Source organism: Periplaneta americana, chromosome 3 (assembly GCF_040183065.1).
Source record: "Periplaneta americana isolate PAMFEO1 chromosome 3, P.americana_PAMFEO1_priV1, whole genome shotgun sequence".
Classification (NCBI taxonomy): Eukaryota; Metazoa; Arthropoda; class Insecta; order Blattodea; family Blattidae; genus Periplaneta; species Periplaneta americana.
In genome coordinates this window covers 180850351-180860028 of record NC_091119.1, presented here as the reverse complement: position 1 = coordinate 180860028, position 9678 = coordinate 180850351, and positions in this window count along the sequence as shown.

Below are 9678 nucleotides of genomic sequence, written 5' to 3'. Positions count from 1 at the left end.
CACAATCCTTCCGAATGAGTCATATGGACTCGCTAACCAACGCCAGGTGTAGTCTTCCAAACGGTTTGGGAGTTGCACGTAGGTGATACAGTATAACCGCTATAACATACAAATATGGTGCCTACTTTAAAATAGTAATACTTCTTGCTACATCACTCTTCTATGGACAGAAAGGGAGTTAATGACTTTATTGCCAAGAACTCAACAAAACACATTATTAATTTATTTATTTATTCATTTATTTGGAAATCTCTACAAGTACAGCTTCTGTCCTTTCGACAAAAAAATAAATGAATAAATAAAAAATAAAAAAAAACGATTTTTGTCCTCAAAATGAAAACAGAAAAAATTAACGGAAAGCGTTAAAATTTCGAAATAGTTGAGAAAAAATCTGAAAACTCTCAATTTTCACAAGTAAATTCAAAATACAAAAAAGAAAAAACTTTAAATATAGACAACTTCAAAACTACATTTCAATTTATAATAACGATCCACTTAACATTCCTAAGCTAATAATTATAATCTAACCTAACCTAACCTAAATCAATGACGATAAAGTTCAGTAAATAACTACGATCACTTACCTTACATTAATGAAGAGGTGGATACATTTTTCGCACTTCCATGAAAAATAATGCAGATTTTCAATCTGCCTTCAAACTTGAGCCACAATTTTCACATGCGTATTTATCACACAAAACACAAATGTGATCAAACAAAAATCCACGCAGCTCTTCTTCATCTTTACATAACCATATAAAGTTCGTAGCACGTATACCGCAACCTCCACACAAACAACTAGATGTAGAACTACACGCACATTCCATCACCAGAACTAGTGTCAAAGTGACATAGAGAAAATGAAAACAATCGAATATCGAATTAATGTGGCGTCATCAACGACTTATACACGTTCGGCTCCAGACAGAATCTTGCGCGGAATTGTTAATAAAAACCTAAACTAACCAAACCTAACCTTCGTATATGCAAAATTTGTAGCCAGAGCACGAAGGAAACTGCTTGATTTGATCTGGAATGTACACATGAAAATAAATTCACGTAAAAATCACGCCACATCAGCACTCAATGACAGCTCAGCGCATGCGCTACAGCGATACGGTTCCTGTCCTGTTATAAACACCAAACATAAAATGACTGACCATTACTTCCAATCGGCCAATATTCGTAAGTACGTGAACATAATAAAATCTAAACCACAATTGCTTTCCGCTCACTTTTTCTGTTTCCACGTTAGGAATAATAATAAAAAATTTAAAACATTAATTTCATAAAAATCAAAACCAGTACTTATAGATAGGGCCTACTTACCGTTTATTTATTATTTACTTAACCTATATATTTATCTATTCGTTTATTTATGTGTTTATTTATTTGTTTATTTTCCCATTGCCAACTTAATAAATCAATAGGCTCATAACCTAACCTGGTATTTGGAAATAATACTAGAACAAATCCAAGAGCCAGCAGCGAAACTCTCAGATAAGAAGCTGGGAGGTTTTAACGTGAAATGTTTATGTTCGAGTGTGAAGTGAACAATAATGTGTTACATAATTTTCAACATCTGACATCAGTTGCTTAACAACGGCAACGAGTTCCGTCACGGTATTCTGACTTCACTTGCTTAGAAAAAAAAAGTACAAACGGAAAAATAAATCATGTGGCAGAACAGGGAATAACTTTAGACGTAAATTCCGTTCCCTAGACACCCAGTTAACATGTAGAAAACAGTAATACTCTAGTGAATAGATTTAATTGAAGTTTCTGTGAATGATGTGATGTGACTGTTGATTTCTCAGGAATAGATAGTGTAATGATAATATAACCGATACATAAAATAATAAGAAAATAAATCCACCGCTGTGGAATAACGTTTATAGCATATCTGACCGTGAAACGAGCGGGCCTGGATTTTCGGCGCTGAACCATGGACTCATTTCGCTAATATTATCACCTTCATTTCATTCAGACGCAGATAACCATTACAGTTGATAAAGTATCGTAAAATAAAGCAATGAAAATAAGAAAATAATGACCTTTAATAATATGCAGTTTACTTTTCTTATAATTACAATAGTTTTTCTTTTATTTTTACGTTAACAAATAAGTATATGTAATTTTTTCGCGTACATTTTGTAGGCTACATACGTAACAACATTCCATGTCGTCTCTTGTGATTTTCCATGCAATTCGTCTCACTTCATTCTGTACTGGTACGTAATAAATTATTTGATAGGGTGTATTGGATTATTGTGGTTCAAAATCTGATTGACAAACATCAAAAACCATAATAATTATTGAGAATTTATTGACATAAGTACTTTTGTATCAAAGGGTTACTGTGGCTAAAAGGTGTTTTTAATAGAAGGCGTATTTACGTCAAATTATTCGAAACCAAAATTCCACTGTCAATTTTTTTCTTGAAATTACTAATCTCAATTATTAATTCCATACTTCCAATGCTGTTTGAGAGTAGAGACCGTATTTTTTTTTTTTTTTTTTTTTTTTTTTTGCTAATAGAGAAAATAATAACAATTTATGAGCTAATAGTTGCATGGAGACTAATTCAATTCAGTCTATATGCAATATGTGAAGAATTATAAATAAGTTGAGATAACTAGTTGGTTAAAATGATGAGAATTAATTTAATAAAAATTTAGTAGAACTATGCTAGGGAGAAAAATATAAATCTAAAATATATTGGTATAATGAGAATATTAATGTAATGAGATTTTGCCGTTAGAGGTTTTGTATTCTATTTAGAGAAATGAATGTCAATAATAAGAATGAACAGGTGTTAGTTTCATTATAAGTAACAAATATGAATCAGTAATAATGTTAAGCAAGAATTTATGTAATTTTTATCTAAATGATGTTATTGTCCAACAACCCCTTACATCACTCGGAAGCGAGTTCCAATTTCTAACAACTGAAACTGTATAGGATGAAGAATATAAAGATGTCTTGTAAATTGTTATGATGAGACCTGGTACTTAGCTGATGATATGCGGATAGATTTTGAAAACGAGAAGCCAAATAGATTGGGGTAGCAGTGCGCAGAATTTGAAATAAGAGAATAAAAGAATGCAGGGCTCGTCGATCGTTTAGCCTTAGCCAAGACAGAGTTTGGAAAGACGGGGAAACATGATCATTCTTACGAATATTGCAAATATAACGGACGCATGCATTATGCATACGTTATAGCCTGGTGCTCAAATTTTGCATTTAGGTTATTTAATATAATATCGCAGTAGTCGAAGTGTGGCATCACGAGTGTTTGTACAAGGATTAATTTTAGTTTATCAGGAAGAAAGTGCTTCAGTCGCTTTAATGAGTGAATAATCGAAAATATTGTTTTAGAAGTGTGATTTACTTGTTTGTTCCATTCCAGGTGAAAATCTGTATAAATGCCAAGGTTCTTCACAGTCGACCTGTATGGAATAGTAATATTATTTACAATTAATTGATTAACTAGTGGACTTACTCGTGTTAATTATGTAAGATTTGTGCGGCTTACAGCTGTTTCGGTGCTTCACGCACCATCCTCAGAGCCTGCTAGATCACGACGTCATCTCGAACTTCTCTGCCTGTTATGTGGGTGTGTTTGATTGTTGAAAGGTGTTGAAGAGTGGAGTCAAATAGGGTGTGTGTACTGAAATTGATCTGCGTGTTGAGAATTTGATCGGGGTGTGTTTTAGTGTGTATATTTCGTATTGTTCTAGTGTGTTGAGTTTTTGGTTCTTGGGTTGTATGTGTAGGATTTTCATGTCCGTATTTATGTTATTGTATGTATGGTTAGCATTGGTTATGTGATCGGCGTATGTAGATGTATTGTGTCCTCTGGTTATTGCTTCAATGTGTTCTTTGTAGCGTGTTTGGAATGATCTGCCTGTCTGTCCTATGTAGAACTTATCGCAACTATTACATGTGAGTTTGTATACACCTGTGTGGTCGTATTTATTTGTTTGTGTTTTTTGTGTGTTGAGATGTCTTTGTAGTGTGTTTTCTGTTCTGTATGTTATGTTGTATTTCTGTTTTCTGAATGAAGATGCGATCTTATGTGTGCTTTTGTTTTCGTATGTTAGTGTGATGTATTTCTTGTGTTCTTGTGTTTGTGTTGTGTTTTGCGTGTTTTTGTGTTAAGTTTTTGTTTTGCCTTTCTTATGATGTTGTCTATTATGTTTGTGCTATGTATTTGATTGTGTTCACTTCTTCATTGTAGTATTGTTGGCTCGTGGGTATGTTGAGTAATCTGTGTACCATTGTCCTGAATGCAGCATGTTTGTGTTGTATGGGGTGGTTAGATGTGTTGTGTATGTGTGTGTTGATGGTGGTTGATTTTCTGTATATTTTGTAGGTGTGTTTGTTGTCGATTTTTGTTATGGTGATGTCTAGGAAATTTATGGAGTTGTTGTTTTCAAGTTCTAGTGTGTATGGAAGTTTTGGGTGTAATTTGTTTATGTATTGGTGTAGTTTGTGTATTTGTAGTTTGTTTCCTTTGTATAGTATGAGTTTGTCGTCTACGTATCTGTGCCAGTATATTATGTTGTCTGCATATTTGTTGTGTTCATTGTTGAGTATGTATGTATGTTCTATGTTGCGTAAAAATATCTCTGCTATAGTCCCGACGCTGTTATTTCCGGCGTGACTCCTCCTCTTTGCTTACGTCTTGGAAAGTGAAGGCTCTATAAAGTCTAGGTAGGTAGTATCGTTCGCCATTTTTGTTCTTACGTTGCCGAGCTACCATACGAGGAATCTATTTTGCCACACCGTTAAACATTATCATGTCGTAGCTCCTATGATAATAAATCAAACGCATTGTAATTCAGCAAATAATTCAGCGGCAAATAATGTCTTCGTGTGCTTTCTGCGAACGCCAACGAAAGAGCTAAAATGGCGGGCGATTATATTAAGTATTTATCGAGCCTTAAGAAATGAATCAGCGAATCACAAGACGCACATGTTTAAATGTAGCCGATCTGCAACGCGATTGGCTGCCGGAAATTAGAGCGACGGGACTATAGTATGCTGGATTCAAAATGTATTATTTACAATTATCGGCGGCAAATTTTGTTCGTCAATCTTCGATCTTTGATGTTCTGTTAAGATAGCCTGCAACTTGCATTGAAATGAAGTCCGTGCGTTTTCGACCGTAAGCATACTGAATTCTAGTCATCATTAACTTTAGTTTAGTTTAGTCGATGGGAGGAGGAAGGGAAATTTCTCTTTCAGCAGTTTCCCGAATATTATGATAAGTGTCAAGAATTACACTTCCATCACGCCTGTATAAATATTTGCGAGCTAAATAATCCACTTAATGTTAGTTATAACAATGGCGAGATTTCAAGAAGTTACAAAGTTTATGTATGACTTTGTATGACATTCATTCTACTGTTTACATTGTACTTACGCAAACTTGTTTACTTTCGAAACACGTCTGTTGATATTTAACATCATTGTTTTCCTTCTAAGGCAGTATGAGTCTGTGCTTGGGCCTGGAAATATTAATCACCTTATTTCATGAAATACCGCTGCATAATGTCCTGAGTTCATTCTCCTGTGGAGATACGCCACGTCTAAAATACAGTAGTATAGTACGACTAAGCATGTTATTATCACAAAATTCCTCACATAGTTCATCAAGGTTCACAAATTCTTGCAATTTCAATATATCAGCTTCATTTTCGAAGACAAAATAATCAAATTCTTGATTCGATGGAAACATATATAACTTTCAATATCGATTATATTTTATGTAAAATTACAATACTAATATACGTTTGTTTTAATTAACATTAACAATAGTTAACCTTGTTCTTTTTTATTTCTTTATTTAATACGATATCATTGTTTTTGAAAACTGTAACTCTAAAATCCCTAGCAATACCAACGGGGGGGGGGGAGGTACTTTGTGCCCACCTTCTCCAAAATTTTTATTTTAAACTAGCCATACCTGTGCTCTTCGCTGCAATTGTTAGAAATAAATATTAATAATAATAATCCATGGCGCTACAGCCCATGAAGGGCCAAGACCGACCAGCCAGCTGCTGGCCTCATGGCCACATGCCGAAGTAGAGGTGGACGATCATCCAACCAGAATGGAGAATTTAGCTAGGTACTTATTTCTTATTTTCATATTACATAAAATCCAGGCTCTAGTGATGAATCATGAATTTCCAATCCGGCATTTGCCTTTGCGACTAAGAAAACCATGAAAACCTCCAGTCAGGTTGGCCGGCCATGGGGTTTGAACCCGGGACTCCCAAGTACGAGTCACAAAACGCTACCGTCTGCGCCAACTCTCTCGGTATTACGAGTATTTAGTGCCTGTTTAACATCACTAATGTGTTTCATTGCATTTACACGATAATTTAAATCTCTATCATGAATTTATGGACACAATGTATCTGTATAGGTGTCAGATTAAAATAAAAAGTTTCATTATTAGTCTGAAAATCATAGTATTAACAATTTTATAAGGAAATCAACAATTTCATCTGCCGAAATAACGATTAATTCTCATGAAATACAACACTTACATCTGTTTTGCGGTAATAAATAAATGCAATTACCAAAATACCATTAATTTAGCTGTTCTAGTAATAAGATGGCGTTCCAGGAAATTGGAATGATGCCTGTGGTATTGTAATAAACCATTCGGGTTAAATTGACGAGGGCTTGTTAATGAAGTTACTGAATAAACACCAACATTGTTTTCGTAATTGCAGAGACAATTCCAATTAGAATTGACAAGAATTTAATGTAACCGTTTTGCTGTTATTCTCCAGAATTCCTTCGAAATTTATTATAACATCCACACTACGTTATTATTATTATTATCATTATTATTATTATTGTTATTATTATTATTATTATTATTATCATTACAGCCCGAATGTTTAGGCATTTATAATAGTTAAAACAGGCAGGCAAAAAAGGTAATAAAAACGTAAAAAAGGCACAATAATCTTCGAAAAAGGCATTATACATTTTAAAAAGGCATAATATATTTTAGTAATAAATTTAAATTATATCAGCATAACTCACATATCGTCGTTGTTCCTGCAGTAACTCCTATGTGCAAAATATAAAACTTTTCAGTAGGAAGAAAAAACACATTTCTTCATCCTATGGCAGCCGTACATAGAAGACTGTGAATTCTTACATTTTCGAAACAAAGAAATATGATTACATATAGGAGATTTTATTATTTGCTCTATCACTATTTAAGTTATTTAATAGAGCAAAAATCTGAAAATCGATAAATATGTCACATAGGAGTTATTGCAGGAAAAACGGCGATATTTACTTCGTATGTGACACATGTTGACTTAAAAAGACTTTTTTTCGTGATGAACTGTCTTTTCACAAACCTTAAATTACAAAACTGTTCCATGGGTTGAAAACACATGGGCACCAAATTCACTAACGTTAGCATGAAGTTTACTTTTCAATGGTTTATTGAATTTAGGCATTCTAGATAACAGTTCCAAATATAATATTGTCATGTCTTCACGATACCAACAATCAGCTTTATAATTTTAAATATTAAGCTCGTTCTCATAGAAGTTGTCATGAAGCATTTTCAATTGTTTGGTTTCATATTTTCAAATTTTACTGTTACAATTTTATGCTACACGTTTATTATTGTAGGAGAAAGAAATTTGAGTGAAGAACAGTCAATTAGGCCTATTGTCGGGTGGCAGAAGGTATCAAAGAGTTTGTAAAGTTAGTAATACAAAACTCTTTGGTTTCGAAAGTTCAGTGGTTATAAGTTTTGCCAATATGACAGTTTTAAACAGATATTATTAATATCCTTTATTTACAGGATGTGTAAGTTTTATAACATTCGAATTATTATTACTATTATTATATAGCTCTAACATTAAATACCTTACTCTATGCCGATGATCAAGTCATAATTTCCAATTCAGAGGATAATTTACAATTTAATAAAATATTAAAAGATTTTGGGATGGAAATTTCAGCACGAAAATCAAAAGTAATGGCATTTTTAGGGCAAGACCCAGTCAGAAGTAAGATAATACACAATAACCAACGCCTCGAACAAGTGCAAAATTTCAATTATCTGGGTTGTGAAATATCTTAAAAAAATGAAAAAGATGTGAACAAGAAAATTACCAAATTTACACAAAATCCTAGGAATAATAAACAATACATTAAAAGCTAAATTAGTACAAAAATCTACAAGAATAAAAATATATAATACACTAACATTACCCTCCCTTTTATACGGAAGCGAGATTTGGACATTAAAGAAAAAAAGACATGAACAGAATCAAAGCAACGGAAATGAAATTTTTCAGGACAGCAGGATATACTCTTTTAGACCGAAAAAGGAATGAAGAAATTTTAGAACAATTAGAAGTAGAGTCAGTAGAAGAAAAAATCAACAGATACAAATTAAATTGGCTAGATCATGTAAGAAGAATGGAAAATTCAAGAATCCCAAAAATTGTGATGCAGTATAAACCTAGAGGACATCGTCGACCAGGAAGACCTGTTAGAAGACTGCTAGATGGGGCCGAAACAGGGGTACAGAGGCCTAATTCGTGAAGGATGATGATGATGATGATGATTATTATCAGGGAACGGATTTATATGGACTAAAAATATATGAAATATGTAAATATATATGTAGTTATTTTTACCAAAATATGGAATTAAATATGGATTTTTACCAAAATATGGAATTAAATATGGACTTAAAATTATAAAAAAATGACTATGTACGTTAAATATTGGTACATTTTAATCAAACTAAACAAAAAATATAATGGACGTACCTTATCTTCCAATGTAGTTTCAACAAAACACAATTTTTATTGTCTGTTACCATAACAATAGGTTACAAACATTTCTTTCAAGTGCTGAAAAGTGAATCTTCTTCTATTGTCTCTGAGGATAGATTTATACTGACTAAAAGAGCGTTCGACGTCACAAGAAGTAACTGGTACATAATTCAATTTCACAATGTCTGCTGGGGATAAGTCCAAGTTAATCTTCACTGTTGATTCACCACTCATCACAGCAACAACCTTTTGTAGTTCTTCATATCCAGGGTTTTTTGAAAGTACAGTGTCCACCTTAGCTCTTACTGCATCTGCAACTTTACCTCTACCACGATTCAGTTGTTCCACAGTACTATTTATAATTTCAAAACTTTCAGATAGTGAAAGGTGCCTATTTTGGAGACTTTTGAGCGTTTTTATGATGCATGAAAATGTATGCTGAATGTGAGCTAAGTCATTCTTCACACTTATGTCACAGGTAACTGTTTTCGCAGTATCAATTGAGACTGCATCTTCAGAGTCCAATGCAAGGAGAACATTGTTAATAGAGTCTATATGTTCGGCATAATATTCAACTGCTTCTAGCCATGTACCCCATCTAGTTAAAATTGGCTTTGGTGGCAATGGAATTTCAGGGTACATTTCTTTCAACACGTTAACTCTACTGGGAGCTTTGAGAAATACTTTTTTCACTGATGAAATCAACAAATCTACTTTAGGGAAATTGTCTCTGACCACTTCTGCCACACGATGAAATGCATGCGCCACACAAGTAAAATGAGTCAATTTAGGATATACAACAGATAATGCTTGTCCAGCTTTGACCATATAAGGGGCAGCATCGCTA